The sequence below is a fragment of the Aotus nancymaae genome, unplaced genomic scaffold (assembly GCF_030222135.1).
Source record: "Aotus nancymaae isolate 86718 unplaced genomic scaffold, 86718_ANA_hifiasm-v0.15.2.pri h1tg000057l, whole genome shotgun sequence".
Lineage (NCBI taxonomy): Eukaryota > Metazoa > Chordata > Mammalia > Primates > Aotidae > Aotus > Aotus nancymaae.
In genome coordinates, this window is record NW_026988471.1 from 45,716,750 (window position 1) to 45,738,661 (window position 21,912).

Consider the following 21,912-nt stretch of genomic DNA (forward strand, 5'->3'; position numbering starts at 1 on the left):
TGTGTCTCAAAGGTAACATGGCCATGGGCTGTATGGGCATCAGCTTCTGGTTGGAATCATCCCTTCGAGGTTGCATAGAGATTTAGGGGCTGTCCACTCAGCACCTCATCCCACTCCCTGGGAAATGCCCTCCACCCACCAGTTCTCTTGGTTACAGCCACAGAGACTTCTGGATCTTGCCCATACAGTGTCCCCCTCATCTTGACACAATTCATAAGGCCAGGAGTGGGCATTAGACATGGAAGATTGGAATTAGGACTATAACTCCTGCCTTGGCCCAACTGCCCTCCTGGACAGAAGCGATGTAAAGTGAGGGCTATGGGCAGCTGTATTCCCCACTCTGTGAACTGGAAGCAGAGAGGCGCTGCTGTGAGAGAATATGAATGCCTAGATACCCAGACACCCAGAGAAACTGAGAGGGCAGCCTCTTCCTCTGTCCATCCCCCATCCTGTCTGCATCCTTCAGATCAGCTCAGGGGTTACCTCCTCAGTGAGGCCTTTCTCTGTTCCCCCACGCAGGGCACCTCTTCCTGCCCTAGGTCATCTCCCTCTCTTCTTACCAGTCACACCAAGGTTATTTTTGTTTTCCCCCTAGACTGAGCTCCCTAGGAACAAGCTGGCACTGTGACCTTTGTACACTTAACAAAATGCATCGAACATAATGGTGCTCATAAATGCCTTGGGACTGACGAGTGTGCCCTACAGCCAGTTTTGACCTTGTCCCTTTCCGTTCTTTGTAGGGGGAAAGAGCCAGGCTATTGGTCTCCCTTGCCTCTGTGGAAGCCCGAATTCCCCTCAGTTTATGGGGTAAAGAATAGCTGGTCTCCTTCACGTGCCTTTCCAGCCCTATCCTGGGGAAACTGAGGCAGGAATGCATCTGCTTTCTACTCCAGTGATGTGGTAGCCAGGGGTGCCTTCTGAGGAACTTGAATGCTGCAGGCAGAGGGGCTAGTTTCTGAATTGCTTGTGACATCTTTGACTACCAGTGACTAAGTCCCCTGCAGCTGGCATTCTTTAGTTTCAGGAATTGAGGGTGTCTCTTAAACCAGAGATGAGGACCTTGGAAACCTTGAAAAAAATTTTTATACAATGTGGGTACATACAACTTTTTACAAATATGAAATCATACTGTACGTCCTTTCTTTTGTGACCTATTTTCACTCAATAGTATTTTACATTTTTCATTTTAATAATGATGCACACTAGTTACTGGTACATTTACATTTATGACTGGTTGTGTTTCCATGGTGAGGTTGTGTCAGAGCTGAATGTATGTGCCCCGTTGTTGGACATTTATCTTATTTGTCATTTTTACATTGAAACAACACTAGGAATAAATACTGTTGTAAGTGCATCTGGACTGCTCATCTCTACTGGATAAGTTATTTACTGAACTAAAGGATAGACTTTTTTTTTTTTTTTTTTTAAAAAGGTTTTTATACATAACACTCTCAAAAGACAAAATTAGGCTGGGTGCGGAAGCTCATGCCTATAATCCCAGCCCTTTGGGAGTCCAAGGCAGGCAAATTGCTTGAGGCCAGGAGTTTGAGACCAGCCTGGCCAACAGGGTGAAACCCCATTTCTACTAAAAATACAAATTAGCCAGCCATCGTAGTGTGAGCCTGTAATCCCAGCTACTTGGGAGGCTGAGGCATGAGAATTGCTTGAACCCGGGAGGCAGAGTTTGCAGTGAGCCTAGAACGTGCCACTGCACTCCAGCCTGGGTGAAGATGTGAGACTGCCTCAAAAAAAAAAAAAAAAGATAAAATTACACCAAATCTAGTTTAAAGATCTTCATTGTTTTTTATTTGCAATTTGTGAATCGGGCAACCCCTCATTTGGAATGTGTGTTCAAAATAGCTGAGCAGAGGAGGTTGGCTTTATAGATAGAAAAGGGCTGAGGAAAGGAGACACAGTGAACAAAAAGTGGATCAGTCATTTTAAAGTTACCCTCCTTATAGGGTTAAAACAGAGGAGACTTCCTTATTCTGCCTGCTGGAGCTGGCTTGTTTGGGAATCTGGCTACTATCTCTCACTCTCCTGATTTCTGGGAAGGTCAGATAAACAACTTAATTTCAGCTTGTTGGGGTGGAGTGACTCCAATGGAGTCAGCACAAGTGACTCCATTTTGGTTTGGTCTGTCTGATCCTAGCACAGGAGCTCAGCCCTAACCAATGGGCTCCTCTAAATTTATTTGACAATACCTAATCACTCTCCAAGAAAAGATTGTACCAGTGAAACTCCTCCCTCGCCAGCAGCCTATAGGAGTGCACATTCCCTCACACCTGCACCACCACTAGCCACTATGATCCTGGAAATGGTTTTAAAAGAGTCAATTCATCAGTCATAAGAAATAAACATTGCCCTCTGCTGCTTAAAATATAGCTTCACAGGAGAAAATCCGAACTCCCTGGGAAGGGACTGATATCTATTGAATAGGTTCTACCACATGTCAGGCACAAGATAGGTCTGCTCTCATTCAGTCCTACAAGGTAGACATGATGGTTCCCATTCAGATGAGCCAGTGAACACTTAGAGAAGTTGACCTCTTTGTCCAAGGTCACAGAGCTAAGGAGTGGCCAGAGTCAGGCTCTGACCTCAAACCTGAGGACAAAGTTCATGCTCTCTCTCCATGTGGCTTCTGTCTCTCCATATGACACAGAACCATCTCGCCCCAACCCCCATCTTCCAGCCTCACTCCTTCTCCCTCCCAGCCAAGTCCCCACACATTAGCCACACTAGTGCCCTCGAGGAGGGGGTGCTCTGTGTTAGCCCAGGCACTGCTAGATGGTGGGATCAGCGAGATTTTAAGATTCCTTATCGGTATTTTCTACTAGGGCAATATTTCACCTATTTAATAAGGAAATGGAGGGCTTTTTAAATTTAAAAAAAAAAACCTCATTGCCAAGATTCTCTTGGAGAAAAGAAGAGTCTCCTGGAGGGTTTCCAGATGTCCCTCAGACACACGTGTGCATACACACACTCTCACACGCATACACACCACACACACAGAGACACACACAAACACATACATACCAACACACTCACACATATACATACACACACCACACACACTCACACATATACATACACACCATACACATACACACATACACACCACATACATACCACTCACACACCACACACATACACAGAGACACACAAATACACACCACACACACACAAATATATACCACACACACATACACACCACATACATACCACTCACACACACCACATACATACATATACAGCACACACATACACATATACACACACACCACATACATACACACACACCACACACAGATGTACAGACACCACACACACCTTCACAAGCATACACATACACATACATATACATACACACCACACACATACACACACCACACACACACACACAGTGTCTGCCTAGGCTGGGTACGCTACAGGCTGTAGGTAGGAGAAAGCAGAGCACCTCAGAAATATCTTGTGACTTTCAAAGGCCACAAGGGGTAGCTGGAGCCAAGCCTGCCCCTGTCAATGCTCCCACAACAGGCCACTGGCCTTGAGCATGTCCCAGAGCTACTGCTGGTGTCTGTCCCACAGGGCCCTGACTTCCCCCAACTCAGGCCAGCTGTCTCCAGCACAGATCCTCCACCAGCCAGACTCGAGAGAAACAGCTGGAACCAAATGACTGCAGTGGCTGCCGCTAAATGACCAGGCCTTCCAAAATAAGCAAAGGAAAGTCAAAGGAACCAGGACTGCCAGCATCAACAAGGGAGTCAGCTGAGGGCAGTGAGGTGGGGGCAGAGCCTGGGAACATGTTGCTGGCGGGTGTGGCCAGGGCAGCCACAGGGACTACTCTAAGAAAAGTCCCTCAGCCAAAGGGTAGACACTGGAGAATAGGATGGAGGGCAGGGAACTCCCCCACTATTCCCACATCCACACATATATGCCAGAATGTACACTCTTTTGGAACTTCTGCAATATATTTAAGGCTTAGAGGAAATTCAGCATATGTTGGGTGAATACGTAGATGGATGGATGGATGGATAGAGGGATGGGTAGGTGGGTGGGTGGGTGGATGGGCAGATGGATGGATGGATGACTAGATGGGTGGGTGGATAGATGGATGGATATATGGATGGGTGGGTGGATGGATGGGATGAATGGATGGATGGATGGATGGGAAGGTAGATAGATAGATGGATATATGGATGGGTGGGCAGGTAGGTGGATAAATGGATGGATGGATATATGGATGGGTAGATAGGGAAGTAGATGGATGGATGGTGGGTAGATGGATGGATGGATTAATGGGTAGGTGGGTGGGAATGCGTGGATGGATATATGTATGGGTAAGTAGGTGGGTGGGTGGATGGATGGATAAATGGATGGATGGCTAAATGAAGCAACGAATGCATGCATTTATGGGTAATGAGTAAATAGACCCAGGTTTTTTATTTAGATCAGTAACACTAAGGTGAACGAAGAGGCATAAATTCATACTTATTGAGTCCTTAATCTCATGTTTATGAATTTGTTCCAAGGAAATAATTCAGGAGAAGAAAATTGTTCTGGCCCTCAAAGGTTGCAGTAGCATTGCTTCTAATACAGCAAAATCAGAATGGCCTAACTGAGCCATGACCTGAGCTGCTGAGTAAATTAAGTTAAAATGTTAAATTGTGCAGCCATTCAGATGATGACCAGAGTGGTAGTGTAGAAAAGGTAACCACATTTCTGAAAATAATATTAGGTCAGAAAAGAGTTTGGAATGTAGAAGTGTGTAGAGCTATGCTGAAAGCCAGGGGACACTGTAGGCTTGGATATTAGAAGATCTGTATTAAAGCCACTTGCATCTCAGGCAAGTCATTGTAATGTCTTAGCCTTGCTTTCCACAGCTCTGTGAAATGGGGACAATAAGAAAACCTCCATCTCCTGGTCGTGAGGACTGGGTTAGCGCTTATGTGTGAGGGTGTTTTGTAAACTGTAAAGCTCAAGTCCCATGCTATGCAAAATTACAAATGTCTCTAGGTCGAAATTAGAAGGCAACCCAATAAATAAAGTGGCGGAGTCGGGGAGGGATAGAACTGGTATTCAGAAAAATGCACATTAAAACAAAAATAACACAACATTTCACACATATCAGATTGCCAGACAACACAAAACAAACAAAGAAAAAGCACACACAGAATGTCCTCAATGCTTGATTGATGAAACCTGAAACCAGGTTGGGCTGCCTGACCCTTGCTGCTTACCTTGACCTGGCAGAGCTGGGTTGTGGATATGGACCATGGGGCTGTGGGATGGAGCAACTGGAGACAGAGGGCTTTGCTGTCTCCTGCTCCCTGGAAAAGGACCAGTGAATTCAGATTCACTGAGCAACGAGTACCTTCCATGTGCCAGTACCTTGATGGATGTTAGAATGATAGCAAACACTTACATAGGTTTGCTCTGGGCCAGGGAATTTGCAAGTGCTTTTTATATATTAAATCAGTTAATCCTCATAACAACTCATTGACAGAGAAGACTATTATGCACACTTTCCAGATGGGAACACTGAGGCACAGTTACTTAACTCTGCCCAAGATCGCTCAGCTGGTAACTGGTAGAGCCAGGCTTAGGACCCCTTCTCACCTGTGCCTAGTCCAGCCTCTCACCCCTGCCATGCCCATCTCATGCTGTCTCCCAAACATGACTGCTTCGGTATCCTGAGATTGCCAGGAGCAGCCCTGAACTCACAATGCAGGTGTCTCCAGTTCCACTCCAGGGTTCTTTCCAGGGGACAAAACCCATTCGTTTGTCAGCAATTGGCCATTTTTTCTGGGTGAGTAGGTGTCTGTGCTGCACTGGGGCAGCAGACCTGACCTAGACCAACTCCAGATGCTTGTAGGGGCACCATGCTGTCTCGGCAGGTGCCCTGCTGCCCCATCTCCAGCTGGTACCCTGACCCCAGCACCAGCTCTCTCACTCCCAGGCTCCACTCCCTGGGGAGGAGGAGGGCTGGGGGGGCAGTCCTCCAGGGGATGCCCTGCTCCTGAATGCAGAGGGCCCTGGAAAAATGCTTGGAAAACAGAAACTGACTCTGTGACCTGGGCAAATAGCTTACTTCCTCTGATTCACATTTCCTTATCTGTCAGTAGGAAGAATGATAAACATTTTATTCCCAGGTCCAACCCCACACAGGGTTGCAGATGAGGTGAGGAGGCAGTCTGGGAGTTGTGGGGCCATTTGGCCTCAGGTGGGAGGAGGGGCAAGCCTTGTCTGGACTGTGTGCTGTGTTGACAGGAGGACAGGGTGGTGCCTTGGCAGGTCCAGGGCGCGGGCCCAAAATCCTGCCACAGTTTTCCTCGCCAGCCCTAACTCACAGCTTCATGGAATTCGGTTCCTGAGCATTTACTCTGCCATTGCTGCAAAGGAACTGTGTGCTGGTGCATGTGTTTGGGCCCCATGGGGAATGGGGGAGGCGAATGAAAAGCAGCAGTCGGGTGGCTGAAATGAGCCATCTCTCACTATGCAACAGACTTACCCACCTATTACTTCACTTAACCCTCATCACAACCTCAAAAAGTGAACATGCTCACCCCCCTGTACAGACAAGGATGCAGAGGCCCATTCTAAACTTCCATCAAGGGATTTGGTCTGGGAAGAGATGCTCACCAGGGCCTCTGGGGGCCTGACTGAGTCACCTGGCCTGGATGTCCATTTCATATCCTCTGTGTTACTCATTGACTGAGAATATGACTTAAATCCCTGTGGGCAATAGCCACTAGGCTCATGAGGAAATGGATAATGACTGTGACACAGAAGCTAAAAGCCTCAATTACTCTTCATGACCGAAGCATGGGACATTTCTATAGAGAGAGAAATTTTTGCCTCATAAATTGCACTTGTGAGAAATCAACTCACGCAGGCTGGTGACCATGGTTACCTCTCATGGTGACCATGGTGACCATGGTTACCCCAGGTCTGCCAGAGCAGGATTCGGCCAGGGCAGGCAGCATCAAGAGCCATGTTCAGGTAAACCCCTGGCTCTCAAACTCAGCTGCTCATTGGCAGCAACTCTGGAGGGAAGGGCGGCAGAGGGGCCTTCAAACGTCTAGCTGCCTGGGTCCCAACCCCAGAGAGTCTGATATCATTGTTCTGAGGTGAACTGTGAGCCCTGGAGCATTAAAAGCTGCCCAGGTGACTCTCATGTGCAGCTGAGGTTGAAAGCTAAATGGACCTTTTGATTACCCTGCCTGGCCAATCAACCAAACAGCAAGCTTTTAGCAAGAGCAAATTGGGGAGGGAATCAGAAATAGGACCAAGTTTCTGCCCAGGAGAAGCTGACCATGTGGCTGCTGTACATGAAAGCCAGATTCCTGACTCCTAGCCCCCGTGGGCAACAGAGACACTGGGAGGAGGCCAGGGTGCAGGGTGTAGGACCTTAGGGAGCAGCAGCTGAATCCAATCCAAGCCCAGAGACCCACAGGGCACTTGGGAACCACGTGGGGATCTCACTAGTTTTCTGCTAACCACCCTCAGCTTTGGAAGTTGAGGCTTCCAACTGTTGGCCCAGCAAACTAGCTTCTGTCCTTGCCCCTTTTAGATGCATTCATTTCTCATTTGCTTGTTCCTTGCCGGACCCCATTCACCAACTCTATTTTTCTTCATAGAACTTGGATCTGTTTTGGGGCTCCCACCATTACATACAACCATTGCCCCTCAATGCCATCATCACATGTGCACACGTCCTCTTGGTCCTGCTCGCTTTTTCCTCTGCCATTCATCGAATATCTGAAGGCAGCAGACCCACCTGCCTGAGGATCCCCATTCATTCCATACACTTACAGATGGTTCTGGGCAGTGTGCTGCCCATGTGAACTAGTGACACAGGGAATCTATTCATTTGATGAACAGGAGGATGCAGGAAGAGGCAGCATCTCTCTTTGTCATCCAGGCCAGAGTGCAGTGGCATCCTCACAGCTCATTGCAGCCTAGAACTCCTGGGTTCAAGCAATCCTCTCACCTCAGCCTCCCTAGTAGCTGAGACCATGCCCAGCTATATATATGTATTTTATATATACATATATAAAACATATATATATATTTATATGTGTATATACTAAAATTTATATATATGTACATGGTTTTTTTGTAGAGACAGAGTCTCTCTGTGTTGCTCAGGCTGGTCTCAAACTGCACCCAGCCTCCATTTTCTATAATAAAAAGTCTAGTTCAATTGCATATCAAAGGCCCAAACTCTTACCCAATTTAAGCATCGCCCCTGCCTGCTCCCAGCCCAATCAGACCCACGTTGGCTCATAAACTGCATGTGCTCCGGGTTCTCAAGTGTGTTCAGCACTAACTCTCTTGGGAAGATTCTATGTGTTCTAGGGAGATTCCCCATGGCTGGAGATGCCAGCCTATAGTTTCCTGGACTTGACGTCTTCTCCTGGAAACTGATGTGACAGGATAAGCCCTGTTTAACATTTGGTTAATTACACAATACTCAAACTTCCATGGGTTTTTGTTTCTGATGTTGTTTTCTGATAAAAAGCATTTAAGGACATGAATTTTCATCAGGATACACTGATTTTTTAAAATTAATATTTGCATCTACTGCTTCCCTCACCCTTCAACAGTTATATATGCTCAACAGTTATATATGCAGTGATTTATTGAACCCAAGAAGGCTTTCATTCAGTCATTCATTCAACAAATATTTATCAAGTGCCTTCTGGTTCTTAGGGATGTGGATACATCAAGGAATACATTAGATAAAGACCCTGTACTCAGAGAGCTTACAGTTCCCCCTGAATGTCAAGTGTCAGAGAGAAACTAATCATTATAATGACATGCAATGCAGAAAGTGAAAACAACACAAGTCACTGGTAATCTCAAAGCCCAGAGATGACCATGGTTCACATTTTAGTACATGACTGCCCAGTACCAGCACTGTATACAGCCTTATATTGTGAGCATTTTCCCACATCAGCAAGCATTTTTGAACAAAATCATTTTAGAATTTCAAAATGGGGATGAATCACAAAATCTTATCATAGAATGTTTAAGGCTGAAAGAGTTTATAATGGGTTCCTATTCTACAGGTGAGTGAAGTGGCTGTAAAAATTGGGAAATGGTGGGAACTGTGAATTGCAGTGGCATACTCCTTTAGGAGAGGGAAGGGGCCAGGCACGGTGGCTCACACCTATAATCCTACCAGTTTGGGAGGCCAAGGGGGGCGGATTGCCTGAGCTCAGGAGTTTGAGACCAGCCTGGGAAACACGGTGAAACCCCGTCTCTATTAAAATACAAAAAATTAGCCAGATGTGGCAGTGTGCAACTATAGTCCCAGTTACTCAGGAGGCTGAGGCAGTAGAATTGCTTGAACTCCGGAGGCAGAGTTTGCAGTGAGCCAAGATCGCACCACTGCACTCCAGCCTGGGCAACAGAGCAAGACTGTCGAAAGAAAGAGAGAGAGAGAGAGAAAGAAAGAAAAAAAAGAAAGAGGGAGAGAAAGAAAGAAAAGAAAGAGAAGGAAAGAAGAAAGAAAGAAAGAAGAAAGAGAGGGAGGGAGGGAGGGAGAGAGGGAGGGAAGGTAGCTGCTTCTACCTTTTTCACAAAACCCAAGATTGAGGGAATCCACTTTGAAAGCTAACTTTTTCTCTTTTAAAGGGAAGACGTTGTCTTTTCTGAAGCTACAATTTTAATACCTTTTTATGACAAAGGCTGGATCTGGCTCAAACCAGCTCAAATGCAGCCCAACTGCTGCTGAATTTCAACTTCACTTAAACTTTGGAAAGGTCTTGGGCATGTTTTCAGTTGGGAGAAGGTTTTTTTTCCCCTTCCTTTTAATCATCTCATAAGTCAATAAGCAGCTTGGCCAGTGAAGTTCAGACTTTGAGAAACCAAAAAACTAAATGGCCATTTGCATTCATACCCAGGGTGGACAATCTCAGCTCTCAAGAATTTCATGTTTGTCTTGGAGAAAACTGACAGGCTAAGTGCAGCCAAGGAAATGAGAAAGAAATGCTGCTTCAGCCTGAATGCTGCTTCTCCCTACAAAGATGGGGGTGATGATGGTAGAACCATAAGGCAGGCAAGGAATCCAGTCAAGGAAGAAGGAAGATCGTGGGCAGCTCTGCGGTTGGTTAGTGTGAAGGATGTGAGACTGTCTTGCATGACCTTCCATGTGTCTGTGCAAGGGAATTCACTAGCCCGTCTGCTGATGGCGACCTCCAGGGCTTGACTTGATCATCATCCTCAGGGGAGTGGGTATTTAAGCTTTCCAACTAAACTTTAAGCTTTGGTTAGGAATTTTGTCGGTTTGGGTATTACATTTGTTTTAATACCACCCACCCACCCAGGTCTCTGTACACGGGCTCTGCTGTCATGGGATGGAATCAGATGGAAGCACCGTTGTCCCCCTATATCTGTGTTTTCTACATCTGTGGATTTCAACTAACTGCAGAGCAAAAACATTCAAGGGAAAAATGGATTGTTGTGTCTGTACTGAACATGCACAGACTTTTTTTCTCATCATTGTTCTCTAAACAATACAACATAGCAACTATTTACATAATATTTACATTGCATTGGATACTATAAGTAATCTAGACATGATTTAAAGTATACAGGAGGATGTATGTTGATTATATGCAAATAATATGATATTTTATATCAGGGACTTGAGCATCCATGGATTTTGGTGTCTGCAGTGTCCTCATGGGGGTGGGTCCTGGAACCAATCCCCCCATGGATACTGAGGGACAACAGTACATCAAAAGTTTCTGTTCCTGCCTCACTCAAACACCACATGACTCTAAGCAAGTCAACTTCTATGTGCCTTGGTTTCCTCATCCGGAAAATGTCCGTGGTGTAAGGTTATGCCCATCAAATACAGCTTGTTAAACTGTAAAAGGTTATATAAATTACTTACTATTATCCTTCCTGCTAAATGTTAATTATCCACACTGAGATTTGAATTTCATCATGCAGTATGTTCATTTCATTTCATTCTCTCCCTGGCAAGTTCCCAAGGAGAAAACATTATAGGAAACTCCTAGAGCAAAAGAATAAACTGCTAATCATTAGAGCCTAGCACTGGGCTTTCTCACACTTGAAGACTCATTTATTCCACAACTCTATGAGGTGAGAAATATAATAATCCCCTTTCAGATGGAAAGACAGAGGCTTGGAGTGATTTTCAGCGGTATCTTAAAGGTTACCCAACTAAAGAAAAGTCGCGGTTCTGTGCTGGTAAAGTGAAGAAAGAGAGAGGGGAAAAAAAAGTTTGCCAATTGCTGTGGCTTAAATGCTCCCACTGTGGCTGACTTCATGCCCACCAGTATGGGCTAGCCTCAGCACACTACTGGAGCAGCAGCATTTGGATGCAAGCTCAGGTTTCCTGATTTCAGGTAAAGATCATTTCCTGAGCCCAGGGCAACGGCAGTCCTTCCCAAGCAAAGAATTCCCTCACACTAGGAAGGACCCAGAGCTGATTGGATCACTTAGGGCTCCACTCTCAGACCAACCTAACCAGATACTCTGAGGCAGGGGCTAAGGAGCTACGTTCTAGACAAAGACCTATACATGCACTGTAATTTGGGTACCACCCAGCCCTCAGCATGGAGATCAAAGGCCTCTCCCACTCCTGTCTCCCAAAAGCAGTGACTTCTTTTTTTTTTTTTGAGACAGGATCTCACTCTGTCACCCAGGCTGGAGTGCAATGGTGTGATCTCAGCCTTGATCACAGTGGCTGCAGCCTTGACCTCCTGGGAGGGAGGAGCAGACATGTCCCAGGAGACAGAAGACAGCATCCTGTAGCTGTCCCCTGTGCTGGAATTCTGGTTGGGTGTCTATGGGCTGAATCATGGTGGTAAGCTGATTGCTCTGTCCCGATGATTAAACTGTCGTTATGCTTATGCTGCTTTTCACCAAATCTAAGATTCTACTGATTGTAAGCCACACCGTTATTTTACTTACCACCAAGTAATGAAAACTGTTGTCAAATTTAAAGATGTTAAATTATGAAAAAGTACATCTCAGAATCATGAAATATGATATCAGTGGATGTATATACACCCCTATGTCTCCCAGTTTTACAATGGCACAGTAAACATTCTATTCCTTGAGGGTTGAGGTTGGGTCTCACTCATCTTAATTTATGTCCTCAGAGATCCATCAGGCTTGGTCGAATGAATGCATGCCTAGCAACATATCAAAATAAACAATTTATTAGTTAATCATCAATAAATGCCCTGGGTTTGGCACCAAGAACTTTCTATTTAATTCCCATAACAATCCTATGAAGTAGGTGCCAGACTATCTCCACTTTACAGAGGAGGTAACTGGGGCTCAGAGAGGCCATGTAATTAGTAAGAACCCAGCCTGGGACTTGAATCCCAAGTCTGAAGCTCCTGACACCATTCACAATATGGAGATATCCTTGGAGATATTAAAATGTTTTCACCAGCCAGGTGCAGCAGCTTCTGCCCGGAATTTTGGCAATTTGTGAGGCCAAGGCAGGTGAATCACTTGAGCCTAGGAGTTTGAGACCAGCTTGGACCACATAGTGAAACCCCATCTCTGGAAAAAATACAAAAATTAGCCAGGCATGGTGGCATGCACTGTAGTTCCAGCTACTTGAGAGGCTGAGGTGGAAGGATCACCTGAGCCCAGGAGGGCAAAGCTGCAGTGACCTGAGACCACACCACTGCACTCTAGCCTGGGTGACAGAGTGAGACCCTGTCTCAAAAAAAAAAAAAAAAGTTCACAAAATAAAATTGTACAGCACTACTATCTCAGTCTGTTCCTCAAGGCTTGACAATCAATAAACCTGTTTGGTTTTTCTTTGGTGCTTGTGTTTCAAGAGGATGGATAACATTTTAAAAAGCAAAGTTACCTTATTTTCTCACTTCCATTGGACTTTTAGCTTTCTCAGACTTTTTGAAGAGGAATGGTAGCAGGAGGGTTTTCTCGGCATTGGTAAGTCCTGGAGGACTTGCTGAAATTAAACCTTAGGGATTCAGGTTCCCATGGAAGCCCAAGGGAGCAAAGTAGTCAGATCCCTCCCTGTCTTTCCCTCAGGGTCTGGCCCTTGCAATCTACGCAGTTGTCCAAATTCAGATTGTGTGCCGTTAAGTCCCATGTCGCTCATCTGCTCATCCCCACACTCACTGCAGCCCCTGGGGTAGCCGTCTCCCCTGGGTATCCATCCTCATGAAAGTGTGGGGAAAATGCCTTTTCCCATCTGCTCAGCTGCGACCAGTTTGGAATTTTTCAGGAGGCATTTGCTCTGCAAGAGCACAGTGGCACGGGAGCTAACAGAGCGTGGATTCCCTCTCTGTGGTCTAGGCGCAGACTGCTTTGGACAGCTCAGGGTTTACGGGGTCCACAGCACCACCGCCACCTCTTCCTTTTCTGGCCATCACTTCTGTTGTTTGGGGAAAGGTTAATAATTCCTTTTCCCAGAGCAGGTCAGTCTGAGCATTTTTATTCTTTTCACATTCTTATTCATTTTAGAGTGACTTTGGAGTGTGTGTGTGTGTGTGTGTGTATGTGCCAGCGCGCGTGTGTTGTGGAACTTTTCTGGTAGCCATTTGATACAGGGAGAGGTGAAGAAGAGTCATTTCTGGATTTTCCAGGTACGAAATAGAAGTGACACACAAAAGCTCTGGATGGGATGCTAAGGGATGCAAAAGCACATTCTGCCGGACACTGCTGCCATCTAGTGGCTTATCTGCAAATGACAAATGTTGTATTATAAGAATTAAGGGGTTCAATAATTGTTAGGACTGATAAAAACTTCGGAATCTTAAAAAGTTGGCAGTCAAACAGCTATCACTAGTAGATTGTCAACAAATGCTGAACGAACATTCCTTCTGGGCCCAGCACCTGCCAGGCATTGAAATGCGGGGTGTGGGGTAGAGGTGTAGTTCTGGGAACAGAAGACAGGCTTGGGTCCACTGTGCACAAAAATCCACCATTCTGTAGAAGTAGGCAAGTGGGTTTTTTACGTGATGGAGATTGAACTTTAGTACACATGTACTTGGCTTGCATTTTAAAAACACATTATTTTGGTGGTTATAATGAATGTATTCTATGTTACTGAACGTGTGCTATCTAGGGCAAGAGCTCTGAATCTTGGGCCGATCAACCCTTTCTAGTTACTGTTCAGGGACCCATAAACTTGGGTGGGCAAAAAATTATATCTTTGTTTTGATGAACGTCAAACCGAAATTTAACACTTCAGTTATAAATTAGGCAAAAAGTCATGATAGAATCTTCAACTTCATCACTCACAGAAATTATAAATATTTCCTTGTCATGTTACGGTTGTTGCAGCTATCTCAAATCGTTTTAGTCATCACTACTTTGAAATTATAGAGATTGAGCCCACTGCCGTGGCTCACGCCTGTAATGCCAGCGCTTTGGGAGGCTGAAGTGGGTGGATCACTTGAGGCCAGGAGTTCAAAACCATCTTGGCCAATATGGTGAAGCCCCAGCTCTACTAAAAATACAAAAATTAGCCTGGCGTGGTAGTGCACACCTGTAATCCCAGCTATTTGGGAGGCTGAGGCGTGAGAATAGCTTGAACCCAGGAGGCAGAGGTTGCTGGGCGCCGGAATCTCTCACTGCATTCTAGCCTGGAGGACAGAGTGAGACTCTGTGGAATGAAAGAAAGAAAGAGAGAGAGAAAGAATGAAAGAAAGACAGAAGGAAAAAAAGAGAGAAAGAAAGAGAGAGAGAGAGGAAGGAAGGAAGGAAAGAAGGAAGGAAGGGAAAGGAAAGGAAAGAGAAGGAAGGAAAAGAAAGATTGGTAGACCTGCTACTAGATCTTTCTATGCTAATTAAGAAGCACATATATTCTGACAAAGGCTTATAAAAAGAAAACAAGCACACATGTTACTAAATCACTCACTTTTAAAACATTTTGATGCCTACATTTCAATATGATTGATTTCTTTTTTTTTTTTTTTTTAAAGAGAAAGAGAGGAAAATAGGAAGGAGGAAAAAGGAAGAGAAAGAGAGAGACAGAATGGGGAGGAGGGAGAAGGTGATTTCTTTCAAATCCTTTGTTTTTTATTTTATGCATTTGAAAACATTGCTCTGTAAAGCGGTCCACAGCACACAAAAGGTAAAGAATCACTGCTCTGGGGGCTCAGAGAAGGGACAGATGACCATGGCTGGACTAGGAAGAGAGGGCTTCCCAGAGGAGAAAAGACAGATGACTTTACACTTTTTTCAAAGAGAGCCACAAGAGCTCTCTTTTAATAAAGAGAGCAGTGGATCACACCTGTAATCCTAGCACTTTGGGAGGCTGAGGCTGGTGGATCACTTGAGGCCAGGAGTTCAAAACCAGCCTGGCCAACATGGTGAAACCCCCTCCACTAAAACTCCAAAAAAAAAAAAAAATAGCTGAGCATGGTGGCAGACACCTGTAATCCAGCTACTTGGGAGACTGAGGCAGGAGAATCTCTTGAACCTGGGAGGCGGAGGTTGCAGTAGGCGGAGATCACACCACTACACTCCATTCTTGGCAACAGAGTAAGTCTCCATCTCAAAAAAAAAAAAAAAAATAGCCAGGCATGTTTGTGGGCACCTGTAATCCCAGCTACTTGGGAGGCTGAGGCAGGAAAAACACCTTGAACTCAGGAGGCTGAGTTGCAAGGTTGCGGCGGAAACTGCCACGGCACTCCAGCCTGGGTGACAAAGCGAGACCCTGTCTCAAAAAATTAAAAAGTGAGCCCCAGAGCAATTTCAATACAGGCTTTCTCTCTGAGGAAGCAGGGCTAGGCCTTTAACCAAAGTGTAAAAATAGAAAGGTTTCTGTGACTTCTATGTCCAACCTAGAAAGTGGTTTCTTTGGCAAGAATCTGAGAAGATACTTCATACTAAAGGACAAATGATTAGAAACTTTCGTTTCAGGAGGATTTTCATTTAACAAGACTCAAAGTATTTATTTATTATTTTATTTTATTTGTTGTTCAGACTGGGTCTCGCTCTGTCTTCCAAACTGGAGTGCAGTGGTGAGATCACAGTTCACAGCAGCCTCAACTTCTCAGGCTCAAGTGATCCTCCTGCCTTAGCCTCCCAAATAGCTAGGACCACAGGCATACACCTCCCTGCCTGGCTAATTTTTTATTTTTTGTAAAGACAAAGTCTCACCATGTTGCCCAGGCTGTTCTCAAACTCCTGAGCTCAAGCACTCCACCTGCCTTGGCCTCTCAAAGTGCTGGAATTACAGGCACAAGGCACCGCACCTGGCCTATTTATTTATTTTTTCCCCTGACCCAAAACATTCATGAACACAAATGACTGGCCCTCTGTGGGTGGCGTTTGTTCAATTGTATGGTAAACTGCCTGATGCTCTGGGCAAGGTCAGCCTGCCCTTGAATCATACTGTCCCCGCAGGACCTGCCCATATGCATTGATAAGGTTCTCTTGGTTAAAAGCAACACAGAAACCAAGCTGGCCAGAGTTAGAAAAAGGCAATTCAATAGGAGGCCACCGGAATCCAAAGAAGTACAGAATCCCCCTTCTCAGAGCAGCAGGAACTGGGCAGCTCAGGCCTCTTGGTGATAAATGTCGTGGGACCTCTCCAGAGCAGAGCTTCTCAAATTTAAATGAGCATGCAAGTCACTGAGGATTTGTTGAAAGTAGATTCTTCAGTCCTATGGGATGTGGTGGAAAAAAAGTAGATTCTGACTCAGCTGATCTGGATGGGGCCTGATGTTCTGTATTCATAAATCCCCAGGTGACACTGCCAGTCTGTGGCCCACACATTGAGTAGCAAGGGCTCGGAGCTCTGCTGCTCCTGTGCCTCCCCACGTCTCCTGCCTGCCACTGTGCTCCTCAGGCCCTGTCAAATCCCAGGGGAGAGTATGTGTTGGCCTAACTTGGGTAGGAATCCAGGCCTACCTCTGAAGCTGTGGTCGGTGAGGCTAAGTGGATCTGCTTTCTTGGAGGGGATGAACTGTGAGAGTAGCTGAGTGGGAGGGACACAGGCGCCCAAGCTGTAGCCTAGAGGCCCCACCTTGAGGCAGGGGAGGCGGTCAGCTGTGGCCCTAGACTTCCCCTGCTGGCCTCCATGTGGTCAGCATCGGCCTCTGCTCCATCTGCACCACCCTCTTCCCATCCCATAACTTGCTCCAGGACCCCAAGGCTGGGTTGTTGATGAGGTTGTCATGGATGGGTTCCTGGGCTCCCATTAACTCACAAGGTACAACAATGGGCACTTCCAAAACCCTTCAGAAAAAGTCCAGGGGCACCTGGCTTAGCATCCACCACATCTCTGTCCCTTTAGAGACAGTCACCTCGTTCCCTTCTCATACCAGTCAGAGCCCAGGAATTTAACTACAGACACCTGAGACCCCCTCATGGCTAAGCCCTCACTACCTCCTGCACTCTGATTCCCTGGCATGTGGGAGGCTCAGGATCTCTCCCCAAGATCTCCATGATTTGCATGCCTGTTGGATCTCTGGTTTCAGTTTTGCCATCAATAGCCATGCCCCCTCCTCTCCTCTTGGGCTGTACCCACAGCTGGGGGCATGGGACCCTCAGCCTGCTTCAGTCCAGTGGAACTTGAGCCACTAAGCCAGCCCTACACCACCCCCTCAAACTCTCGCTCCCCTCCTTGGGCAGCAGGGCTCATCACTCTGGACAGGAGCAACCTGTAGTCCTTCCCCAGCCACCCACAGGGGAATTGGAAATATATGGACAGAAAATGCCCAGCGATGATGTTTCCTTTTGATTCTGTCAGAGCAAAGCAAATTCTCTGAAAGCCTTTGAAACAGGCTTTTATTGAGTGCACTACCAATACAGTCCTGGGGCTAGTCACCAAGCAATGGGCCTGGTGTGACATTGTCCCAGAGGGCTGAAGTTTCAAACTTCCATTGTGGTGTTGAAAAGATTATGTTGCCTTCAACACTTCTTTTCTAATTTTTTAATTTTTTTTCTTTTTTAAATTTTTTAATTTTTAAAAATATAGAGACAGGGTCTCACTGTGTTGCCCAGGATGCTCTTGAACTCCTGTGCTCAAACGATCCTTTGGCCTTGGCCTCCCAAAGTGTTGGGATTATAGGTATGAGCCACGGCACCCAGCCTCAACACTTTTTTTAAATTAAACTTTCAATTTTGATTATTGCCAACTCTCATGCAGTTGTTAAAAATAATGGAGAGAGATCCTGTGTACCCTTGACCTTGTTTCCCCCAATGGTAGCATTTTCCAAAACTATAATACAATATCCCAAGCAGGATATTGGTGCAGTCAAGGATCTCTCCTGTTACTCTTTGATAGCCACACCCACACCCTCCTGTTCTCCCCCCACCTTAATTCTTGGCAATCACAAATCTCCTCACCATTTCTATAATTTTGTCATGTGAGGAATCCAATATAAATGGAATCATACAGCATATAATCTTTCGGGATTGGCTTTTTTCGCTCAGAATCATTTTCCGGAGATTCGTCCAGGCTGTAGCGTGTTTACTTCCTTTCTGCTGAGTTTGCTCCTTTTTATTGCTGAGTAGTGTTCCATGGAACAGATGTGCCAGTTTGTTTAACCATTCACTGTTTCTAGTTTTGGCTATTACAAATAAAACTGCTATAAACACTCATGTGCAGGTTTTTGTGTGAACATCAATGCCCAAACATGCAATTGCTGAGTCATAAGAAACTGCCAATTGTTTTCCAGGGTGGCTCTACCATTTTACATTTGTCATTTGTCCACTTCAAGTGGCATGTAGAAAACTTACTTTGCTTTACATTCTTTCACCCTCTCCCCATTTGCAATATAATTGTCTTAAATATCTCCTCTGCATACATTTAGAACATTAGACCAGGTTACAATTTTTGCTTCAATCACTAACCATAATTTTGAAAATTCAAGAGAAGGAAAGTCTATTGTGTTTATCTATACTTTTGCTTACCATGTTCCTGATAGTCTAAGGTTCTCTTATGTATTGTTTTTCTGCTTAAGGAATTTCCTTCAGTTTGTGCCCTTAATGTAGATGCTAAGAAAATACCAACAACAACAAAACAGAACAATAACAAAAAGAATTTCCTTCCACCATTCTTTTAGGGTACATCTGCTGGGGACAAATTCTCTTAGTCTTCCTTTAATGGGGAATATCTTGATTTCCCCTTCATTCCTAAAGAATATTTGCAATGGATATAGGATTTTGGATTGACAGTTCTTTCAGCACTTGAAAAATGTTGTGCCACTTCCTTCTGGCCCCCATGGTTTCTAATGAGATATCTGCTGTCATTCCATTGTTTTTCCTTTATACATGAGCTGTTGTTTCTCTTGCACTGCTTTTTAAGATTTTTTTTCCTTAGTCCTTAGTTCTCAGAAGTTTCTCGGAGTAGATTTATTTAAATTTACTCTCTTTGGGGGTTTACTCAGCTTCTTAAGTCTATATCTTCATGTCTTTCACCAAATCTATGAAGTTTTCATCCATTATTTCTTTGAGTATTTTTTAGCCCCACCCTCTTTTTCCCCTTCTTCTGGAACTCCAATGACAGGAATATTAGATCTTTTGTTATAGACCATAGGCCCCTGAGGCTCTGAGCATGCATTTTTCAATCTATGTTCTCTGTTGGTCAGACTGGGTAACACCTACTCTTCTGTCACCCAAATCATTAATTCTGTCCTCTGTCCCCTCCATTCTCCCATTGAGCCTATCCACTGAGTTTTTTTTATTTGAATTATTATATTTTTGAGTTCTAAAATTTTCATTTGACTTTTCTTTATATCTTCTTTATATTTATTTGCTGAGATGTGTTGTTTTCATGTTTTATATATGTTCATAATTGTTCATTGAAGTACTTTTAACTATGGATGCTTTAAAATCTTTATCAGATCATTCTGATGTCTGTTATCTCAGTGCTGACATCTTTTTTCCTTTAGTTCATGATCTTACTGGTTCTTGGTATGAAGAGTAACTTTTTTTTTTTTCTGAAACCTGGACATTTTTGTATTATAAGACTGGATCTTATTTAAACCTTCTGCTTTAGCTGAAGTTCTAGGACACCCCTCTGGCAGGGGAAAGGAGGTGTGCCACCACATCACTGACAGGTGTCCAGGCTCCCTGCTCCTCATTACTGCTAGGCAGGGGTGGGAGTCTGGGCTCCCACGTGGTCTCTCCTGACACTGTGGTGGACATGACCTTGTTATCCCTGGGCAATGCTGAAAGTCCTGACTCTCCAGTAGGCCTCTTCCAACACCATCCAGCAGGAAGGGAAGAGGAGCCTCATTACTGACAGTTAGGGGTCCAGGCTCCTTGTGTGTTCTCCACCAATCCTGTGGGCAGCAGTGGGGCTCATTACCACCCATGGATAATCCCAGCTCCTTCCTTGGCCTCCTCTGATGCTACTATAGCAAGAAGAAGGAGGGGTGCCTCGGCAAGGCCTAGTAAGGGTGGAAATCTAGGCTCCCTACTCTGCTGCCACAGATGCAGGAGGGGCCACAGTCTTCCTGTGGTTAGAGTAGAGTGGTTATTGTCCAGAAGCTTTCTGTCTTGCTTGTCCTTTTCTTTATCCCTTGGGTAAAGCAAGTTTTTGTTGGGGCCTTTCTACATCCTTTGGTGTTTCTGAGCTCCTGCTTCTTTAGCTCCAAGTCCAGATATATGAGGCAAAAGGAAAAACCAGGGAACTCACTGCCATGTTGTTGCTCAGGTCTCAAGGTCCCTGGACAGTCTGCTTTCTTTTCTCCACTTTTCTGAATCTTCTTGTTGTTGTTTTTATAATGTCCAGGGTTTTTGTCATGATTTGCAAGAAAAATTAGGGGGCAGTGCCTCTACTCCATCTTCCTAGAAGCAAAAGTCCTGTTTGGTTTTTAAAGATCCAAAAAATTCATGGTTTCTACTATTAATTCCCTGGCTGAAATGATAGATAATAGATAGATAGATAGATAGATAGATAGATAGATAGATAGAGTTCTTAATATAATGAATTCTCTATTAAGGTAGAAATTTGACTTAGCTCTTTTTATTGAGAATGCTATGCAAAAATACATCTGTGTTCTCTGATGAAAATATTCTCAGGGGAAGCCTTTAAGCTGGGCATGGTGGCTCACACCTGTAATTCCAGCTTTTTGGAAGGCTGAGGTGGAAGGGTCGCTTGAGCCTAGGAATGCGAGACCAACCTGGGAAACATAGTGAGGCCCAGTCTACAAAAAATAAAAATTAGAAACAAAAAGACTTTTTTTTCCTCTTTTTCAGAAGGCATTTAACTCCAGATCCTAGACCAAAGTAGTTACATGGCAAACACACAATATCCAATGAATGAATCAACAAATGGACAGAAACACAACTGAATAAAATGGTAGATATATATAGTGCTGGTGTGTACAGAACTAATTTGACCAGAAATTTAAAAGCACTAATATCTTGTTGCCATATGTTTAGGGAAACACTTGTTGGGATGTGCTATGAGTGTAGCTAAAGAAAAAAGCCTCTTTATATACAATGTGAATGAAATTTTAATTAGAGTAACTCTTTGGGACAGCAATTTAGCAATATTGACCAAAATTTAAAATTGCTCAAACCTCAGTAATTCAATTTCCCCAAGAAATAATAGTAAAAATAGAAAAGGTTTTATGCATGAGCATGCCTTTGATAAAACACACAAACATACAATTGTAAAAATACCATAATTACAACTATGTAAGAAACAAACAAATAGAAACAGAAAAAAATTAACATCAAAAGGAGATAGATCATAATACAGTAGCTATTGGACAATTAGATTGTATTTTCATCCGTCCTCTATTCCGTATTTTCAAATGATCTTTGATGAAAGTGTGTTATTTTTATAATAAAACACCAGCATTTTATTCCTGTAGCATCAAGAGTGACAGAGTGAATTACAGTTGTGTAGTCAAACACAGAATGGGAAAAGATGTCACATTTATACATTTTATTTATTTGTTTATTTATTTTATT